The sequence below is a fragment of the Galeopterus variegatus genome, unplaced genomic scaffold (assembly GCF_000696425.1).
Source record: "Galeopterus variegatus unplaced genomic scaffold, G_variegatus-3.0.2 Scaffold3377, whole genome shotgun sequence".
Lineage (NCBI taxonomy): Eukaryota > Metazoa > Chordata > Mammalia > Dermoptera > Cynocephalidae > Galeopterus > Galeopterus variegatus.
In genome coordinates this window covers 58,281-62,793 of record NW_007729488.1, presented here as the reverse complement: position 1 = coordinate 62,793, position 4,513 = coordinate 58,281, and the positions used below count along the sequence as shown (strand labels likewise).

Sequence of the window (4,513 nt, the reverse complement as noted above, 5' to 3'; positions counted from 1 at the left end):
TGAGCAAAGCAGGCTTGGTGTCTATCTTTAGATACTCTTCACTTTTAAGACCACTATTGGACCCTAAGAAGGAAGCAGACGTAGGGGTGGCCAAAGGTGAGACCTAGAAGAGCCTGAGGGGCAGAAGTAACAGTGCCCTGATCCTGATCAACTCACAGCACTTAAAACGAGGTCCTGTTGAATTGGGTGTGCTACGATATCTGCCTCTTCACAGCCATACCGACGGTGCAGGCTCTTAAGTTTTAATTCCTAAACAGGTCCCTGTTATGCTTTCTTCTCTACCCTGCAGTACCTTCCTTTAAACCATCTGCCTAACTAGCTACATGTTGCTGTACTCCCTGTTCCTTCACCCCTGCTCCCTACCCAAAGCCATATTTTCATATGAATTTTCATAAGCTTGTTCTCCCTTTGCATAACTTTTAATACAAGTGGTTGATTGACGCCCTTTGTCATAAGAAGTTTCATAATGGAAAGAGTAGTTGAGAAGTCTGCAGTGGAGACGTGATGCCACCACAGAGGTGGAAGGAGGAGTAGAAATGCCAGTCAAGGATCCATCTGTGAGGGCTGAAAGAGATAACAGGAGAATGGAAGAAAAAAGTCACAGATTATATAGCCTGGTGTTTGTGGCCTGGATCACTAAGTCCCTCTTCTGCAGGAGTAAGGGACAACGCACAAGGCTGCGTTATCTTGTCTTAACAATGGAGGGAAGAAATTTAATTTGAGTTTACTGTGTGGACCTCTTCCAAAGAATTCAGAGTCAATCTAATACAAGAACTAATTCTTGCTCCTTTTGCCATTCTAAGATACCAAGGCTAAAATCTGCAGCAGGAATCAACATCCTTAACCTGTACAAAGCATTCTCCTACCAGACCTGGTTATAGGACAAATTGCCACCTTCTTTTTCCCTCTGTCCTCCCCAGAACTACCTGCCGCCAACTCATTTTTCTCTCTCAGAAACATCCCTTTCCTTAGTGTTCTCTATCTATTCCAGCTCTTAATCCCACCCACATTAGGGCACCTGGTGACAAAGAATGCCCCCAGGACACAAGAGATTCAAGTAAGTGAAAGCAGCCTGACCCTCCCCACAGATGGCTCACCTTGCTCAGGCAAATATGCCCCCAATGGTAGAAGCTAAGATGACCACAAGGATAACACAGCAGATCATGATCATGATCTTCTTCTGCTCATCCAGACAAGGAAAGAAAAAGTATGAGAAACAACATGAGAAACAACATCACTGTGCAGACAGTTCTGAAGGAAGGGAGACAGAAGTGCATCTGGATATGGAAGAGGGTATGAAGGAAACGGGAATGCCAGAAGGAAAAAGGAGATGGATCTGGCTTCTAGAATCCAGAATGTTAATAGAAATGTTATTCCCAGGTGAGAGACTCAAAAATTAGAGCAACAGGAATCTCAGAGGACATTTAGTATGTTGCTGTGCCTTCTAGATAACATCACAACAGATCTCCCCCATTTCCTCCTAGAGCCAGATACTCAATGAGTGAACCAAATTATTTTGAGGGAAGTACCTCAAATCTGAAACTCAACTACAGTTACACTACAATTTGGGGGAGTTAAACCATTTCAAAAATTTGAACTTTTGAACCTCATCTAGTCCAGCATATGACTTAAAATGATTTTTAACCCCATACCAAAACCTGAACAAAAATCACCACGTGGTGGCACCAAATCACTATGTATTTTGCAGGGAGCTAGAGCCAGAACTGTTTCACAATCAATATAGAGTCATTTATTTTTAAGTTAGCAATAAAATAATCAAGTTTACAGTAAAAAAAAAAATACAAACAACAACAAAAAAACCCTTCACATGTTATATTCCAAACTATAAGCCCCAGGCCTCCATCTCAGAGGAGAGCAAAGGCTCGTGATTAGAGTTTGTCTCCCCTTGTTGCTGGAGCCAATCCACTGTTGGACATCATAGCCATGGGCAACAGGGCATCTCCTTGGCTCTGTCTGAATGTGGGGTGATGACTGAGATTAAGTAGTCTTTGCAAAGGAAGCTAAAGTGTAGTGCTTAGATTAGGATGCTTACTCTATCCTAGAAAGCATTAAAGTCAAAGCTGAAATATACCTGGTACCCAAAATCAGGAAGACGGGCAGAGACCAGCAGGGAATCTAAGGAGCTTACTACTGACTTAGCAGTCACTACACTTGAAGATTTCCTGGCTGTTGCTTCCTCCATGATAAGAATTGGGGGAGGCAAAGAGCCTGTCAAGCCACCCCGTAGCAAGAAGACCCACTGTAGTCTCCAGTCTCCCCTGACTCTGCCCTGGAGGCAGGACATCCTATAGGTCACATGAATGATATCAGATTGCTGTGGGATGTTCTCAGGACAAGCCTAGAGTAGGTAGCAGGTGGGGAGAGGTGTCAAAACATTAAGCAGAAAAACCTAATGGGGATCACCTTAGTCCTTGCTCTAAAGAGCTCATTTGATTTTCCCAGTACTCATCCAGAAAACAAGTTTCTTGATGACATGGGAAGATCATATTTCTATGGTGATTCATTTGCAAGTAAGCAAGTGTCCTTTACCTAATTTTTAGCCTAGCTCAATGTTATTTTTTATTTTTTTCAGGTCATAAAATCTTCCACTTCCAGTTTCCTCCTTCCTGAGAGACACACATATATGTACATACATCTCACACACACAATTATAAAAATACACCTGGAACATGAGTGAGTGAATACTCACATCAGTCTCATGAAACATTTCCAGAGCCTGGGACTCTAGCACCTTATCCCTGGCCCAATTTAAAATCCCTGGTTATTTTTGGCCTCGAGGGAGTGGCTTTACAAAGCATCACCCTTTAACAGTGAATAGCCAGTTTCTAAGACTCAGACATGGCAACAAATATTCCATACCCTCAGCATTTACAAATGATAACCTCAGATGATTGCATCATCTTGGTCCCTCCTTGAGTAAACACATCTGCCAGTCTTGTGTTTTCAGGACATAGGGACAACAAACTAAGCACTGGCATCCTGCCAGATACAAGACTCAGATACAAACCTTACTATTGCTAAACTAAGAAGAATCCCTCCACTTTGTTAAAGATACCCCCCTAAAAAAATACATTGCAATTTCTGGGAGAATATTCCGTGAGGTAGAAAATACAGCACCTTAGGAGGGTCTCACATGGGCCTTCCAAGGTGCAAGGCATACTTTGTTAAAGATACCCCCCTAAAAAAATACATTGCAATTTCTGGGAGAATATTCTGTGAGGTAGAAAATACAGCACCTTAGGAGGGTCTCACATGGGCCTTCCAAGGTGCAAGGCATTTGACACACGCAGTCCAGGAGGGAAAGTACTTCAGAGCTGGGGGCAGGAGAAGGTTGTGAGGAGAACTCAGAGTTGCATCAAGTAGACTGGACTCCTCTGGGGCTAGGTTGTTTGCTGAGTCAGGTCCAAGGATGGTTACAAAACAGGGAACGGGTCCCACTCGCTCTCAGGAAGGCCATCCAAACTTTGTTCCCATCTGAAGACAAGGGTGGCCATGCCAGGCTGGAGTGAAACCAGGTTCTAAGGGAGGCAGGGAGAGGAGGAGCTGATCAGCGTACAGGATGATGGTGAAAAGCAAAAGCAGGAATCAGCCACTAACACAGAAGGTGGAGAAGAGAGACCAGAAATAACTGCAAAAAGCAATGAGAATGTCGGCACTACACCTGAAAAGTCCTATAGACAAACCCAAGACAGCACTTGGAATTAAACATCCCACTGTACCCAGAACTGAAAGCCCTATTATGAAAGGAAAAAAATAGAAAAATCTCCAGGCCTTGATACACCTTCACACATGCATGGAAGGACTTGTAGGTGGGAGGCAGAGTCACTGGTGAAAACACCTGTTCTCTGCAGGGCCCACAGCAGCACCTCTCTTGAATGCAAACTTCAGAATATTTCTGGTGCTCAAATCTCCATGAACCACCGCACCCTTCTCTTAGAAGGCAGAAGAGCACAATGAGAAGAAATGGAAAAGTTCAGAGGTCATATTATGGCTACTCCACTTTATAAGCTATATAGGCTTGGGCAAGTTTCTTAAGTTTGCTACGCTTCAATGAGGTTCCCCATCTGTAAAATGGGGATAATGATATTATCCTAGAGCAGCAGCTGGCACAGAACTGGAGAGCATAAACACAGGTTGTCTTCCTTCTCTTCTGTTCAGAGACCAGAAGGGAGGGAGGGCGACTCCAGACCTAGGTAACAATCATCCCTGACTTTAGCAGGGAGAACGGAATCAACTATAACAAGCACCTTAACATCTGTTCAGCAACTTAGCATCTTAGAGGTTGGTTTAGTCAACTAAGAAGAGTATATTAATTAGTTTCCTCATCTTTGAGGAGTCACATCCTCAAAAATGATTTATTTACATTCTGAATTTCTAGAATTAGGAGTGGTAAGGGGCACCATGAATTTACAAGACATCTTATTTTAACTACTTTTCTAATGAGATAACAGTTAAGAGTCAGAACAAAACTCAAACTTTACAAGCAAAAAAA

The 4,513-nt window shown here is 43.1% G+C and overlaps 1 protein-coding gene across 3 annotated transcripts in view; it reads right to left on the bottom strand.

Annotated features, from left to right (window-relative positions):
* Positions 1-557: 557 nt before the first annotated feature.
* The window catches only part of STX3 (syntaxin 3), a 21,032-nt gene continuing 17,076 nt past the window's right edge, over positions 558-4,513 (bottom strand). Inside the window, exons 9-11 of one of the 3 annotated variants that reach the window (XR_551394.1) lie at positions 3,258-3,539; positions 1,098-1,180; positions 558-564 (exon numbers count right to left, since the gene is read on the bottom strand). The gene's annotated coding sequence lies outside the window, so the exon portion shown is untranslated. Of the gene's footprint in view, positions 565-1,097; positions 1,181-3,257; positions 3,540-4,513 lie in introns of those variants that run through there. The other 2 variants (XR_551395.1, XM_008584795.1) reach the window with 2 other exon arrangements.